Source organism: Schistocerca piceifrons, chromosome 7, assembly GCF_021461385.2.
Source record: "Schistocerca piceifrons isolate TAMUIC-IGC-003096 chromosome 7, iqSchPice1.1, whole genome shotgun sequence".
In the NCBI taxonomy this organism is placed as follows: domain Eukaryota; kingdom Metazoa; phylum Arthropoda; class Insecta; order Orthoptera; family Acrididae; genus Schistocerca; species Schistocerca piceifrons.
Genome location: NC_060144.1, coordinates 529,015,095 through 529,033,069, shown reverse-complemented (window position 1 = coordinate 529,033,069; position 17,975 = coordinate 529,015,095).

Here is a 17,975-nt window from a genome sequence, read left to right as displayed (position 1 = left end):
ACATAGCTTTACTGAGCCTCGGGTATGCCGTTCCAACGCCCACACAGTATGGAAAAATTCCATAGACACTAAATGGAAAAGTATTGCGACGCTAAGAAGAATTCAAGTGCCGATACGTCAAGAGCCATAGCTGTGGTTGTATGTGTGCTCTGTGCCTCGCCACCTTGCCGCCCGCCAACCGCCGCATCGATACTAGCAGGTTGAAACTTTAAGTACTGTATTCGTATGGATCAGAGAGTGGACTGTGTTTGTTTGGTGCAATAAAAACCTAAATTTTACCAGAACCTTTCCATCATTTAATTATCCTGACAACTAACCCAGACAGGGTCGTTTCCAAACGTTGTGGAATCCGAGTGTCCCGAAATGAAAATTAAAAATTGTGTTAATAATAATTATTTGCAGAACTAGCTATATTAGAAAGGTGTTTAAAAAAATGTTTTGTTAATGAACCAGTAAATGAATAGCAAGGTCTAACGAAGTCGAAAGATAATTTTAGTATTGATATAGTAATGAAGTTTATTATTTCGAGACAGATTTAAAGGCATTTAAATGAGCAGCAAATAAGATGAAAAGAGTAGTAACTTGTATACTGGAAATCTTGAATTAATAATAAATCCAGCAATTTTTTTTAAAAATACGGCGATCATAACAGTTTCAGGGTCCCCCCCTTTTTCGTTTGAATTCTGAAATGTTCTAAATTGGTTTGACAAGCAAAAGTTAAAACCAATATAAAAGTCTAAATTTATCAGCGTTTTATCTTTATCAAAATTGACATTTTGTGTGTGGCATGAAAGTACAATTTCTAGGGTAACCTATGCCCAATTTTAATCAGATTAATAGACAGTATAAAGTTTTGTAGTAAACATTATAGTGTAGTGTTATGTATTCATGAATTTCCTTATCAGTACAGAACGTGAAACTATCAGTTCAATAGATTTTCTGGTTCTAAAATTCTACTATATTATACAGTGTTACAACTTATTGTTTTGCATGAATATATACCAACTTGTACAGGGAAGAAACTCAGTTAATGCCTAATTAGGCTGGCGACCGTATTATTGTCACATTGGTAGCATCTTCTGGTTTGCTTTTGGTCCGTCCTGACGTGTGATTGCATTTCAAACTTACTTGACGTATCATTGTTATTACAGAGTGGATGTAAGTCTGATTTGCCACAATTCAGGTACACGCGGTCGATATCTATGCGAAAATCCTTTCTCTTAAGGTGAATCACGCTCACTTACCATAGCAAAGGCTTTAAAGAGTACTGTATCAGGGGTTACAACGGGAAGTCATGTAGTGAAATCAAAGTAATATCTGCTGTTCCACCGGGAAACGTTATTGGCCCTCTGCTGTTCTCAGGCTATATATTATATAATTTAGGGGACAATCTGAGGAGACCTCTTAGATTGTTTGCAGACGATGCCATTGATTGCCGTCCAGTAAAATCAGCAAAGGATCAAAATAAGTTGCTAAAGGATTTAGACAAGATATCCGTACGGTTTGAGCAGTGGAAATTTACACCTCCGTCGCTTGTATGGAAATACCGTGTCACGGTGACATAAGCGAGTAAAAAGTCTTGAGTTTCCAGCGGCGTCAAGTGCTTAAAAACCAGCAAGGTTTCCGAAGACTGCTCCTCGACCGTTATCAAGCTTGTGGACCTTTAAACAACAGATGCTGCAGGAAGATAGAAAAATTTTATAATTTTTGCCATTTATGTATCACACCGTCAACGTACAAATTATAGAGAATAAGTGATACAGGGTACATGGTTTATTTCACCTTGCATCATTTTATTTAACATTTCATTACACTTTCTGTCACACAAGCTTTGCCTTGCTGTTACTAAATGGACCAGAGAGATAAAATAATGCAGTTCTGTTTACTTCGTCAAATACTGTACCATAATTAATAAAATCAAGTTAGGACGTAGGTATGTTACATTCAAATTGTTTTTCTCTTAACTGTGTCCCGCTCATCCCGTAGAAAAATGCATCACAGTTGATGTTCTCGTGAAAGATTTTATAAATAATTCGTTATATTTCAGAGAAAATAACGACGTCCATGACTAAAATACGTGAAGAAAAGTGACATATATTACTCTTCATTAAAACTGAGTTAAGCATGGAAAATTATGAATACTGCAGCTACAAAAATCTTTGGTCAGTAACCTGATCTTCAGACAGTTAGCAAAGATAAATTTGAAAGAATGGCTGGCTCTGAGCACTATGGGACTCAACTGCTGAGGTCATTAGTCCCCTAGAACTTAGAACTAGTTAAACCTAACTAACCTAAGGACATCACAAACATCCATGCCCGAGGCAGGGTTCGAACCTGCGACCGTAGCGGTCCGGCGGTTCCAGACTGCAGCGCCTTTAACCGCACGGCCACTTCGGCCGGAAAATTTGAAAGAAAACTGAAAAATTTTCATGTAGGCAACTATTTCTGTTCTACCAATGTTACGTTTGCAAACTTTTAGTGTATGTGGTGCAAAAGAGTCACATAGTTTTCATTTTACTGAAAATATTTTTATTATGTACTCACTTAATGGTTCTTTTTTTTCCTCAACCAAAATACCATCCCACAAAAGTACAGCCCAACAGTGCATTCATCTGTAAATTAACTGTGAATCAATGTTATAGCCTTCCACTAACTTCCGTCACGTCACGAACGTATTTCATTTATTAACTAACTAACGTCTGGTTACAATAGTTGTAGGATCAGTCCACTAATTTGCTAATTCTTACATGTGAATCTACCTGTAAATATACTATCTTCTCCGTAAAATGAAGATCCTCCTACTTGCCAATGAAGGTTGGTCACTGAGAATGTCTCATGAACTCTGTCATGTAATGTACAGTACATGACTCGTAAGGTAGCTTGACAAATAATTACATTCATCACTGCAATTTGTAATGCAAGACATCTCTGTTCAATAATTAGGGCAACAACCAAAGGAGGTCTTCGATATATGTTTATAAACGACCGCCAGTAATGAAATGTCTTCGATGTATGTGTATAAACGCCCGCCCCGTAATGAAATATCTTGCAAAAGACAGCCAGGCCTGTGTCCTGCTCCTTTAATTCCTGGGCCCTTCCCCGGCTCATGGAATTTTACTAAGATGACTGCAGCAACAGAGGAAAGAAATGCCACAAGAAGATTTAATTAATCTTCCTTTGTCGCAAGGCCTGCCACAGTCCATTCCTGTACGCTAGCGCGCTCCTCGTCTTTGATCTCAGGAGTTTGTTTTAATTAAAATTTGCCGTTTATATAGGACCAGTCGGCAAGCTACGTAGGGGAAAGGTGGGATGGCAGGCGAGATGCGATGCAGGGTAGGGGAACGCAGCCAGCGGAGGAGCAGCCCTCCGCCACAGACCGAGGCGGGTTGTACCACGCGCCCGTTGACATCTACAGCATGACAACCGGTCGAGCTATGTCCTCACTTAATGATTCTGTTTTGTCCCCAACCAAAATACCATCCGACAAAAGTACAGTCCAACAGCCTCAAGTACTCTAAAACGATGCATCAAAAGTAGAGCACAACTCTTCACATCTACTACATACGTACATGTAGATCGCTCAAAATAGGGAGCTGCGCAAGTTCATTGCATGTTTCCGCAACTTTAATAAACACAACAGATACACATAACGCAGACTTTAGTCACCAGTAATATATTCTACTTCAGTATTTTCAACTGGGTTAACTTTTCGATTCCACGACCGTAAAAATCACGTGGTTTTCCGGTAAAGAAGACGTCGAGCGGTGTTCGGAGTGCATTTTGATCCGGAAAGGAAGATCCTGGAAGGTTGTTCGATAGAGAACGGGGAAGGTGAAAATCTGAGGGCGAAAATCAGGTGAGTAAGATGGCTGCGGAATGACTTCCCAAGCCAGCTCCTGTATAGTATTTTTCGTGAGTCTAGCACAGGCTCGTCCGAACCGTGCACCTGGGGCGCTAGCGCCCGCGATCGCCCGCGGCTGCAGTGGCCGAGCTGCTGGCCGTGCGGACCGCCCGAACGCCAGCCGATAGATATATTTGTTTTTCTCGTTTTCGCTTCGGGCAGAGGATGTCTCACAAGTGCTTCAACTAGAGCTGATTGACCTACAGTGCCATATCCGCCAGAAGGACCGATTTCTTGTGTGTAAAACTTTGGATGACTTTAGTAGCTGTCTTCCACGAGAGAAATATCCTCTTTTGCACAAGCACGCGGCCAAAGTTCTCTCAATGCTTGGTTCCACGTATATTTGTGAGCGCTTTTTCTCTCTTTTAAAGATTGCTAAAACTATGAACCGTTCATTCCTTGGCGATAAAAATTTGACCAATTCTTTGAGGTTCGCAGTCTCACGGAATATTGTACCAAGCCTAGACAAAATCGTTTCCTCGAAAAAGAAAAACGTGTAAAATGTTAATTGTCTTCTTTGACAATGTTGACTGTAAGAATTAAAGGGCTTTATAACCTTAATTCTATTTTAACAGGTTTTCAAACTTTTCAGTTAAAATTATTTCGTACAAAACAGCAAACTAAGGATGCGATATCTAAACTCTCAAAAGGGATACAAAAAATTGTAGCACGAAGTATAACAAAAAATACTTACTTGAAACTACTAACAGTAGGAATGAGACTCTATATCCCTTACATAAAATTAATTCTAAAATAGAATTTTTTGTTTACGTTAGATCTGACCGCTGGACAATCCAGAGCAGAGCAGTGCTGTGCGGTCTCACTCGCTATGCAGCTCTCTCTCTCTCTCTCTCTCTCTCTCGCTCCTATGCCGACACTAGCGACACACGGTCGGGGACGGGGCGCTGAACTATTGAACTATACTGTCTTGCGTCGCGGGGCGCGGTCGCGCCCGCTGGGCGCAATTCTTGGATGAGCCTGGTCTAGCAGAATGAGGGCGGGCGCTATCGTGGAGTAGCATCAATGCACGAGTCTCCCTGGTCGTTCGTCTCGGACTGCGTCTGCAAGGCAGACAATAAATGTCAACAGTGGTGGTTACACGTCGGGGAAGCAATTCGCAGCACACCACACCGTCGCTGCTCCACCAGATCCAAGCCATTTTCTCTTGTGGGTGCGCACGGGTGTTTGTATGGGGAGTTGCTGCTTTGTTTGAGCTCAGTCATTCCTTTCATTTGCTCGTGTTAGCGTAAAGACTGCATTTCTCGTTATCAGCAGTGATACAGGATAGGAGTGGTCGGTGTTGTTCAGGAGCCAATTGATGACGAGCAAGTAGACACTCAAGCATGGCCACCTGCTGATTTTTGTGCTTTAGTCTTGGTTATGCGGTGCCCATATACCCGATTTTTGAACATTTCCCATTGCGTGGAAATGTCACATGATAGTGGTATGATCACAGTTCATCACATTTGCCTGCTCTCGAGTACACTGACGTGGATCATTGTGGATTAATCCTTTTAAATGATCTTCATCAAACCACGAATGTCTTCCTGAACGTGGACAGTCACAAATGTCAACATGTCCAATGGCATTATCCACATACACTGGGCAAATGTTTCTGGCTGTGTCCGCAGCTGTTATCCCCGTATTCAACTCAAATAGAAGAATATGTCGGCGGCATTCCGATTTCTCCACTTGGCACTCTATTTTCTACCTTCCACAGCTCCATTCACCATCTCTAAGTGACAAAATAACAGTAATTCAACTCAGATAGCAACAGGAAACAGCAAATGAAAAACGACAATCGATAAATAAACCGAGAGCAAAGATAATGCCAACTTGCAAAACAAAAACGCTACGAAGGTATACCCAACCTGTTATTTCAAGCGAATCTTCCTCTGTTCAGATGTTCAATATATACTTTTTTAGGTAAAAAATGGATCAAGTAACAACATGATATCATTATGGAGGGCTTAGAAAAGTTAGTTACACGTATCCTACCACGGTAAGACAATTACACAACAAGAGCGGCACCTTGTCAGAAGAAAGTAAAAGTTCCAGATATCCTGCAGAAGTACCATAGTTCTGCTGCAGTGCTAATAACAGGTGCATCACAACGCGCGAATGATACAGCGCGTAAATCGGAAATTTATTCCGTAGTGCAGTTCATATGTGGCAAAATTTTTAAACTGCACGTAGATTCACGGTGAAAGTCTGGATGTTTGTGGACCAAATTGAGTGTTGCTGGAACCTGTGGAGTAATGGTGCCACCCGTTTAACAAGAGTCGCACGGACGTGGCTGATGCTGCTCGGGAAGTTCAGATTTTGCACTATACGATATCCATATTTTAGGTAAGTTGGAGAAACATCGGAGGGGGGGGGGGGGGAGGGGTGCTGGGAAGCGGAGAGTTTTTCCTACGATGAGGTCATTCAGACAGCGGTTCCCAAAGTCTCCATGAGCCTCCTCCGAGTGATGTCTAGTATTATTCGTTCATCTAATTGAAACGCTCGTGGGCAGTAAAGAGGTTTTTATTGATATGGTAGCAGGAGATGAAATATTAGCTTAGAATTATCTGGGAAATAGGATCACTCTGGGATGGTTTCTCCAAGGCCTAGAAAGTTAAAACCTCATTCTCTTTTTTGCAGACGTGGGTAGGTGTGGTCGTACAAGGAACAGCTTGTGATACGTAGGACTCTACTGGGACTTGGTGAATTTATTACGAACAGAAGTGTGCCCCTAAATTTAAAAACAATCCAAATTCTTCCCAGTAATGCTTTGACAACAAGTGAGATGATCGGCAAACTGGGGTGGCCTGCGATCATCGCCTATTGAACATCCGGTTCCGGTGTTTTGTGACTTCTCCACTATTGGTCCAGTAGACGACAATTTCGGAAACAACAGTGTGAGGAGACAGACAAAGTCGGAGTGGGTTTGCAAAGTGATTAAGGTTGTGCACACTTGACATTTTGCCGGCCGGAGTGGCCGAGCGGTTAAAGGCGCTACAGTCTGGAACCGCACGACCGCTACGATTGCAGGTTCGAATCCTGCCTCGGGCATGGATGTGTGTGATGTCCTTAGGTTAGTTTGGTTTAAGTAGTTCTAAGTTGTAGGGGACTTATGACCACAGCATTTGAGTCCCATAGTGCTCAGAGCCATTTGAACCATTTTGAACTTGACATTTTTCGAGGTCTGCATTCAGCGATGACGTAAAAGTATCGTTTCTAATTAATAATGTTCTCAAGCGACATCACATAGAGACACTGTGGACAGTTTTGCATTACTTGTGGTACACATCCCACGCATTTAAAATAGCTATTGTGAGCCGCGCGGGATTAGCCGAGCGGTCTAAAGGCGCTGCAGTCATGGACTGTGCGGCCGGTCCCGGCGGAGGTTCGAGTCCTCCCTCGGGCATGGGTGTGTGTGTTTGTCCTTAGGATAATTTACGTTAAGGAGTGTGTAAGCTTAGGGCCTGATGACCTTAGCAGTTAAGTCCCATAAGATTTCACGCACTTGAACAATAACTATTGCGAAAACGAAAACAATCGCTCCACCATTTTCATCTACCCTTACCGAAAATTGTTTCACTCTTTTTTATGGTGGTTGCAGTTGCTATCATACAATTTATTGAGGGGTGACTTGAAATGCAAAGAGTTTCTAGTCGATCTACCCAAGTGGTGATCTATTTGTCAGCAATCTTACAAAGAGGCTCGAACAATTATGAATGTTTTTTAGCTGCCGGACCACTGCGTATAGTAGGCACGTTAGCGTGTAACTTTTTTCACATCTCTCCAAAGAACACGTTCCTTATATTTGTTTTCTTCAATTAGTACTTGCCTGAAGCATAATTTCTGCTGATCCATGAACCATGCCATGCTGCGATTAACTTAAACACTCGATTCTTATAAAATCGTAAATCTCCTCTAGCAAAGCTTATGAGCTCCTTCCTAGACTGTTTCCAAATGAGTCTTGTTTACTAAACGCACAGGGGTAGAAGACGTCGTAGACTGTGACTCCTGGGTTTGCTCGCCATTAAGGTTGAAAGCCTGCGTCTGTTCCTATTTAACTGCTTCGTGAATCTCCACCACTGAAGTACGTCATGGCAGTAAAGTGGTCACACGTGCCTATCGCTTGTGCGAAATCACTACAATTAGATGGCTCGACGTGGAGACATAAGCGGCACCCCTTGTCAGTGGCAACCACTTTCAAACACGACTGGAGGTGCTGCTGTCAGTAAGAGCAGGTCCGTCTGAACCACCTTCTTAACTAACGTAGCGAATGGAAAGGCGTGCAACCGACGTATGGAGTCGGGCACCTGTCGTTAGGTCATTGCTCACAGCGGTACATAACAATGCAGGCCAAAAACTACATATACTCAATAGTTGCTGACGGAAGGCATGTAGTGCGTTCCGGCGAATCACGATTCTGCTTCTTTGCAAATGATGATCCAGTGCCCACTGTATGCGGATGGTGTGGTGCAGACCTGAGACGTTTTCTGCGTTGTTTTGTGGGTATTTCTCGTACCGTTCCTTGGGCCATCTCATTCAAGTTTCCCTGAACGTGAACCAGGATGTTTATTTCAGCATTCCCTTCATACTACGCAGTTCTGTTCATTCCCCAGTTACGAATAAATATTATTTCTCGTTATTAGTTTAAACAAGCTACAGCAAAGACGTGAATCAGTAGACATCAAACTGTAACACCATTGCAGCGAAACTGTAAAACGTACACAGTAAAGTGATTTTGTCTGTAATACTCGTACGAAACACGAAATTACCAAGCGCAAGAGAGCTGTAGTGCCGCGTCAGCCAACCCCACGTGATCTCATTTTGCTGCGACAAGAAACATGATGTCAAAGTTTAAATGAGCGCAGGTAGCAAGGCTCTCAGCTCTAAGAAGTTAGTGCAGCCGAGTGACCAACGATATATTTGCCACATATCTGAGCTTGGAGGAAGCCTATGAAGCCTGATATTTGCAAAGATATGCAAGACGACGAAAAATTGAATAACGGGCTCGATTCCTTTCCAGGTATCCACTTGTTACCTAAAAACACTTTGACGCTCAGTCTTGAGAATTTTAGTTTTCTTGGCGTTTTTGTTTTTCCTTGGACTTATTGTACCGTTGTTTTCCAGGGCGATAGAGTGATTTGTCAGAGAAATATTTTATTCGATACGGATTTCAATAAGCAGAGTAATTTTTCACCTGTAAAAATTGCATAGGGGAAGACAGCAGTAACCGTTAAGAAAGGTGCAAGCTTTAGTATTTTCACAGGTTGTTCATGACTACATGAACGGTGGAATCGTTCCTTTGATTGCAGCTAGAAATGGGTGGATATTTGCCTCTGTCGGAACACAACGTGACATCCAGTCAAGATTTCCAAGCAGGATAGAATCTATTTAATCACAGAAACTTTGCACAAAATTAGTTATTATTATAGCTTCAGAATAACGAGAATAGTCCTATAAAAATCTCTAGGATCATAATTCAACGGTGGAAGAACACTGTTAACATTGCTTATTCAACAGAAACATAGACCTCATCCAAATTAATGAATTACGAATTACACTTAGCAGTGCAAAGCCAGTAGAACAGAAGAGCCACAGGGACAAACGGAATAAATGTCGAACTCTTTAAATATGGAGGTCTTCCACTGGTGGAACTTGTGTTACGTCTCATTCACCTATGTTAGACTACGTTAATATATTTGCGAAGAGGAATCTGCGTAGAATTTTCCTATATTGCATAAAGGCAGCCAAATCGATGCAAAGAGCCTCGTTAACGTAGGTCATAAAATCTATAGAGTATCTTAAACAATAAACTAGGCATATCGCTGATACAGTCTTATTAGAAGAAGAAACAGGTTTTAGAAAAGCACGATCTTGCACTGTTGTACGAGTACATTCAGTCTCAAGGAGCTGGTAGTTCGAAACAGTTTCAAATACAGACACACATAGCGTTTGTAGTTTATGAAAAAGTTTTTGACAAAGGCAATAAAAAGTTTTTGTAGCAGATTGTGGAAAAGAGAGGCTTCCCATAGCAGCAATTAACTCTGTGAAAGATCTTTACAAAGAGACAAAATTATGATAGAACAATCAGTTGACAAAAATTACAGGTAGTTAATCAAGATTGTGGCCTGATCCCGACTCTGTTCAACATCTACGTAGACGACCTAGTCAGATCTTGGAAACTAAATATATTCTGTGGTATAAAGATCAACTGACAGAAATGTTTTAGTTCTCAGCTGTATACAGATAATTCAAGAAATGAAGACGTTCTTCAAAGAGGCGTTAAAGACCTTGATTTGTTGGCGTCTAAGTGTAACGAACGTCACCGCTAGTAAGACAAATGTTGTGACAGTCAAGATAAAATCACATATGAGAACTAAAATTGCAATAAGAGATGTAACACTGGAAGAAGTACCCAACTTTCGGTATCTCGGCTGTGACACTGGACGAAATTTCTACAATGAAGTTGCTGACAAGACCCTAAAATTTAATTTAGTTTGTGGAGCAATTAGTAACACACTGCTGAAAAGGACGCGAAGCGGACACAGATGAAATTAAATGATGTGTCGGAGATACGTACTATGCCCTAGGTGTCTGCAACACGGATTCTCACGCAAAAGGGTTAGACAAGGATCCACACGGCGGAAATGAAACTCCCGGGGCGGGTTTAAAGCGTCCACCAGAGAAGATCGTTTCAAAAGTGAAGTCACAAATTGATCCAGTGCACATGACAATGGATCAAAAGAGAGGCATTTGGTGGAAAAAATGTAAATATAATGCATGAAAAAGGACTTTCACAACAAAAGATTGATTACAAACCTAGACGGACATGACAAAGCGAAAAAGATGGCTGGCCCTTGTTGACCGGAAGAAGTGGAATCACCTACTCCATGAAAGGAGAAGAAGAAGAAATTGTTTAGGTTACAGAGGTTCAACTAGGCTGCAGTGCGGGATATACTATTGTTAGTAAGAGAGCGCGCTGAGTCAGTGAGAATGACCCTAGACGAGAATCAAGCCAATTATTTGCAGCTAAAAAACTATTTCCTTCAGTGAAATACCTCCGGTGCTCCACAAACGTATGGAGTTACACGGAATTCGTAGACAGAAAAGAGTCATTGGTGGGCCTTCGAGGGTGAAGGAAGGTAGTTCCAGATGGACCAGTAGGTGGAGTTACGAGTTACATCAACGGACTTTCTCAGCTTATTGCAGACGCAGTTAAATTTACTACAACATTGTTTTGCTATAGTGATAGTTGTTCAGTAGTTATGACTTTCTATGTCGAGTATACAGTGATTTACCTCACGTTGGTCTTTTTATTCGGTGGCATTGTGATTGATCAAGGAGTTAACAATTAGCTGCATGAGGTGCTGATCGAAAATACTTGGCACTAGTTATTAAAGTGGGAATACTGAGTCCGAGGAAAATTGAGTATTTGATTTAAGTGAGATTTCCTAACATTTCTATTTATTAACTATTACCAAGGGCTTTTATATTGCTGTGTTTCCTTAGGCCATTGTACGAGTATGAAGCCATTTAGGCATCAAACAGGCATTGTTACAATGTATGTTTCTAGCCTCGTGGTCGGCTTTTGAAAGTTATTGAAGGGTAGTCATATAGCTTAGTTATGGCGTTTTAGCTTTGTCGCATGGATCATTGTCAGGCGGGTGACCCTTATTAAAAACAGTTCCATTAATATTGTTTACTGCAAGGTTTCTTCGGGGACAGTGGAGTAACTTTCTTCGATTGACCGATGGTTTGCTTCTAAAAAGGTTGGAATGCGTTGTCTGTGGCACGGACGTGATGTAACTGTGTCAAGGAAAGAAGAAACGGTCTGTTACGTGATTATGTTCGGCAGTATTTATAATCATAATTTTTTTAGGCAAAACACTCAATTTTCCACACATTTAGTATTTTAAATAGTGACAAACTTACATAGATTAAGCGTCTTGCTACAATTATTAACAGTTAGCTGTCGAATGAAACACTAATTGGACTGTTTCTATAAGATTTCTGTTTCACCTTAAACAGTACGAGGTACACGTCACCTATGGATGAGTAATCTTAATGTGATGGCATTAGAGGTTTTATTTCTCGTAAACTCATTTTTTTCTCATTTCTGGTTGATACTGAAATTCTGAAATCTTTTAAATTTAAGGGTAGTTGTATGTTACAGCCTCTCATAAAACACTGGCAGCATGTAGACAGATACATCGCTGCTCCTATGACTCTGGCATATCGATGTGTAATTATAAACAGATCTTCGGTTTTTCCACCTTTAATTTCTTGGAAGCAGAAATGTGATTGAGCCTCGGCCAAGCAATGCACGCATTTGGTTTTCATTTGTTGTGGTCTCTGACATGGGATCAGTCCTGTCTAGAGAAAATCAGTTATATCCTTCTGGGTAAGCCCATGCTTCTTGCCGTGCCTTGAAGGTTTCTTTTTTCAGCGAACGAAAAAATGAATACCGCGATCACTTTTCATGTTGTCTTGCAACTGCCGAGACTTAGTTCACGCTACTACTCAGCGATACGGTGTGAAATGTCGAAATGTTATACCATGTGTTGTGCGGTCATTACGTCTCTTATGTATGCGTATCTATTTTGCTAATGACTGGAAGTAATTTAATTTATAGCCTGGTCGTAATGTAAAGTGGGTTCTGTAGTTAGGTAGCATCCATCATTTGTGCACTCACAATGGATTTATGCAGCGGTTGACACGTAGTTCAGTTCTTCTATATTTCTCATAATCTTTGACGTTTTTCACAGTTAAATAGTTAGTGAGCGAACTATTAGGTCAATGGGTAACCGGATTTCGCTTAAGCAACACGTAGCTAAGAATTTGATTCTGAGCCCTCATACTGAGCACTTGTGTTAGACGTGGATCCCATTATACTTGTTTTGTAGCAGTGCATGTGAATTAACCAAAACTGTTGATAATAAATCGTTCTAATCCAAACACAACATACTCTACTGGCCATGACAATTGCTACACAACGAAGATGACGTGCTACAGACGCGAAATTTAACCGACCGGAAGAAGATGCTTTGATATACAAATGATTAGGTTTCCAGAGCATTCACACAAGGTTGGCGCCGGTGTCGACACCTAAAACGTGCTATCATGAGGAAAGATTCCAACCCATTTCTCATAAACAAACAGTGGTTCACCGGTGTCGCCTGGTGAAATGTTGTTGTGATGCCTCGTGTAAGGAGGAGAAATGCGTACCATCACGTTTCGGACTTTGACAAAGGTCGGATTGTAGCCTATCGCGATTGCGGTTTATCGTATCACGACATTGCTGCTCCCGTTGGTCGAGATCCAATGACTGTTAGCAGAATATGGAATCGGTGGATTCAGGAGGGTAATACAGAAAGCCACGCTGGATCCCAACAGCCTCAGCGCCGGCCGAAGTGGCCGAGCGGTTAAAGGCGCTACAGTCTGGAACCGCACGACCGCGACGGTCGCAGGTTCGAATCCTGCCTCGGGCATGGATATGTGTGATGTCCTTAGGTTAGTTAGGTTTACGTAGTTCTAAGTTCTAGGGGACTTATGACCACAGCAGTTGAGTCCAGTAGTGCTCAGAGTCATTTGAACCATTTGAACCCAACAGCCTCGTATCACTAGCAGTCGAGATGAGAGGCATCTTATCCGCATGGCTGTAACGGATCGTGCAGCCACGTCTCAATATCTGAGTCAACAGATGGGGACGTTTGCAAGACAGCAACCATCTGCTCGAACAGTTCGACGACATTTGCAGCAGCATGGACTATCAGGTCTGAGACCATGGCTGCGGTTACCCTTGATGTTGCATCACAGACAGGAGCGCCTGCGATGGTATACTCAACGACGAACCTAGGTGCACGAATGGCAAAACATCACTTTCTCGGATGAATCAAGGTTATGTTTACAGCATCATGATGGTGGCATCCGTGTTTGGCGACATCGCAGTGAACGCAAATTGGAAGCGTGTATTCGCCATCGCCATACTGGCATATCACCCAGCGTGATGGTATGGGGTGCCATTCGTTACACGTCACGGTCACCTCTTGTTCGCATTGACGGCACTTTGAACAGTTGACGTTACATTTCAGATGTGTTACGACCCGTGGCTCTACCCCTCATTCGAGCCCTGCGAAACCCTACATTTCAGCAGGATAATGTTTGACCCCATGTTTCAGGTCCTGTACGGGCATTTCTGGATACAGAAAATGTTCTATTGCTGCCCTGGCCAGCACATTTTCCAGATCTCTCACGAATTGAAAACGTCTGGTCAATGGTGGCCGAGCAACTGGCTCATCACAATACGCCAGTCACTAATCTTGATGAACTGTGGTATCGTGTTGGAGCTGCATGGACAGCTGTACCTGTACACGCGATCCAAGCTCCGTTTGACTCAATGCCCAAGCGTATCAAGGCCAGAGGTGGTTGTTCTGGGTACTGATCTCTCAGGATCTATGCACCCAAATTGCGTGAAAATGTGATCACATGTCAGTTCTAGTATAAAATATTTGTCCAATGAATACCCGTATATCATCTGCATTTATTTTTGGTATAGCAATTTTAATGGCCAGTAGTGTACTAAATGTTCCCTCCGCCATAAATATGGTTGCAGTTATGTACCTTCCCCAGTCTACTAAGACCAATTTATTTAAAGAAAATTTGGCTATGTGTCTTACATGTATGCTTAAAAGGTAAGTTTGGCCGCACGCTGAGCTACCGTGCCGGCCACTGCTAACTCACCCACGCGATATCTTCGGAGCGTCGATCTACAGATACGCTTTTCTTCTGCTCCGTAGTACTAGTGTTACTTTTAAATAGCGTCCACGCATGTTCTACTGGACGACAGCAAGCAACACGAACTAATTCGTGGTTTTGGTTGATACTTTATCGACATACAACGTTTGGTACCGATCAGAGTGTTTGGGTGTGAGTCATGACCGTAGAGACTGTCTTGCAAAATACCTGATACTGTCAGGATATTTTCCTTTCTGAGGGACTGGAACGGTGATGCCAGTTGTGGAGCTACTTGACCGAGTAGCAGCAGCTCCAGGTCACGAAAACTGACAAGGGCTGGGAGACCGGTGCTCTTATCCGACACTCTTCCATGCAACATCCAATGACACCACTGGCACAGGATAACACGGTGGTAGGTGGTGCCAAATGGGCCCGCCAGGGCCTGTTTGTAGACTTCACATTTACGGTTGTGGTGATTCAGTTCAGGGTTTAATGCATTAAGAAGGACTATCAAACGCTAGAGGAGCAGGAATGTCAAGACGAAAAAAGCGTATTCATGTACAGTCCGTGTCTATTTTTTGATACTTTTCAGTCATATTTAGGGCGATAAAACAAGGGCTTCACTCGTTAATAATGTCCAGTTATTTTCAGTGAGGCTGTTTTGTTCAGGTTACAGAAGTTATTTTCGCAATCTTACGACTTGTAACTGTGAGCACACATGCTCACTGCAGAAGCCTAAGAATATTTTTCATTTACACTGAGGTGACAAAAGTCAAGGGATACCTCCTAATATCGTGTCGGACCTCCTTTTCTCGGCGTAGTGCATCCACTGGAAGTAGCATGGAGTCAACAAAGTCGTGGGAAGTCTCTTGCAGGAATAATGAGCAATGCTGCCTCCATAACCGTCGATAATTACGAAAGTGATGCCGGTGCAGTACTTTGAGCACGAACTGACCTCCCAATTATGTCCCATTAATGTTCGATTGGATTGATGTTGGGCCATCTGGTTGGCCAGATCATTCGCTCGAATTGTTCTTCAAACCAGTCGCGAACAACTGCGGACGAGTGACATGGCGCATTGTCATCCATAACAATTCCCTCGTTATTTGCCTCTAAATTGTCTCCTAGTAGCCGAACATAGCCATTTCCACTTAGTGATCGGTTCAGCTGGACCAGAGGACACACTCCTTTCTATGTAAGAGAGGCATCACCAGCCTCCATAGTGCCCTGTTGACAACTTGGCTACATGGCTTTGTGGGGTCTGCGCCACACTTGAACCGTACCATCAGCTCTTACCAACTGAAATCGGGACTCATTTGACCAAGCCACGATTTTCTAGAATTCTAGCGTCCAACCGATATGGTAACGAGCCCATAAGAGGAGCAGCAGGCGATGTTGTGCTGTTAGCAAAGCCAGTCGCTTTGGTCGTATGCTGCCATAGTCCATTAACGCCAAATTTCGCCGCACTGCCCTAACGAATTCGTTCCTCGTACGTCTTACATTGATTTCTGGGGTTATTTCACAGACTGGTGGTTGTCTGTTAACACTGAAAACACTACGCAAACGCCGCTGCACTCGGTAGCTAAGTAAAGGCTGTCGGCCACTGCTTTGTCCGTGGTGAGAAGTAATTCCCGAAATCTGCTCTTCTCGGGTCAGTCTTGACACAGTGAATATCAGAATACTGAATTTCATAAGATTTTCCAAAATGGAATGCCCCATACGTCTAGCTGCAGCTACCATTCCGTGTTCACAGACTGTTAATTCCCGTCGTTCGTCCGCAACCACGTCGGAAACCTTCTCACATGAATCACGTGAGTACAAATGACAGTTCTGCTAAGGTACTGGTCTTTTGTGCCTTGTGCAAGCGATACCGCAGCCATTTGTGTATGTGGGTATCATATCCCGTGAGTTTTGTCACCTCACTGTGTTGTAAGTATTGTACAGAAAATAGCTTACAACGTCTAAAAGGTGTTTACAACACATCGCAGTGGTATGGGGGGAGTCAAGGCGAAGAATTTGAATTTTTCGAGGTGAGACGTACAAAACCGTCTATTTTGCTTTTTGGAAGTACCAGAAGAAGGGTTTTTAATATTTGCGGACAAATTCACCCAAAATCTTACGCGGCATACATACTTTGAAGCTTAGGTGGCTTTTGTTTTCCTACTGGGGGCTGTTTCCCGGCTTGATAGGCCATAATCTTTTATCTTGACTTCACCTACACCACTTTCGTGCCTTGTAGCCAGATACCGTTTACATCCTATGTGTGGTGTACAGTGCTGTAGGAGACAACATATCTTCAGCAAGGAACCTAAAACTGAAACTAAACGCGAGACGTTTTCTCCGTAAGTACCCAGAAGATCTACGTACCCTCTTTTACTGGAGACCTGGGACTAACTGCTTATCTGAGTTGCAATGAACACCGTCTCTCAAATGAAATGAAATGCCAGAGATTCTTCGAAAAAGTATAACTTAAACATTGTGCAGAAACAAGCAACGAATAATCCCTACCAATGGATAATTTTCTAACATTAAGAACGTTTCGCTACAATGACTGGGTGTAGAATCCAAGCAGCCAGTAGTTAGGCTTCAAACGTTGCGGAGACGTCGAGTGTGAGTGCGTAAATACAAAGCTATTTTGCTGACGTGAATTTGCTGTAGATTTATTGAACTCGTTCTATTTTCAAATCACGCTAATGTATTGATCTATACCGCTGGAGAGAATTAATTGCACGTTTTTAGAACACGTTTGTTGTGCTGGTTTTTATAACCTTTTGGTAAACGAAATGTACTCTCTGGTGCATCCGACATGATTTCCGCAAGTAGCGTTTCCACGAACAGCAAATGATGGGCAACATGCTTCATACGCGGGAACACAAATCTCATGGCCTTCCAGAAGATAAAAAAGCTTTACTGATAATTTCAGCGCCTTCAGATTATCCAAAAGAATAGAAATATCTTATCAGGGTACAGGGTGTCCGAGCAGGAATTGTTTGCTTTCCATGTTGTGAGAAATGGTAGTATGGATCAAACTAGGAAAAAAGTCCAATAAATGTGGGCTCTAAAGCCCATCACTTAATATCTATGGGCATTTGTTCATCTTCGCTACTATGAAACATATCTCTTCTAGGGATCAAGTGCACGTAGCTCTTAAAGTGTGCATTTTATAGCCCATTTTTACTAGATAATTTTTTCTTGTTTTCATCCATACTACCTTCTCCCAAAATAAGGAAAGCAAAGAGATCGCAGAAGAAGAGAAAAATTGGAAATTTGTGGTACGTTCTGTGGAACCAAACTGCTGAGGTCATTGGTCCTTAGGCTTACACACTACTTAATCTAACTT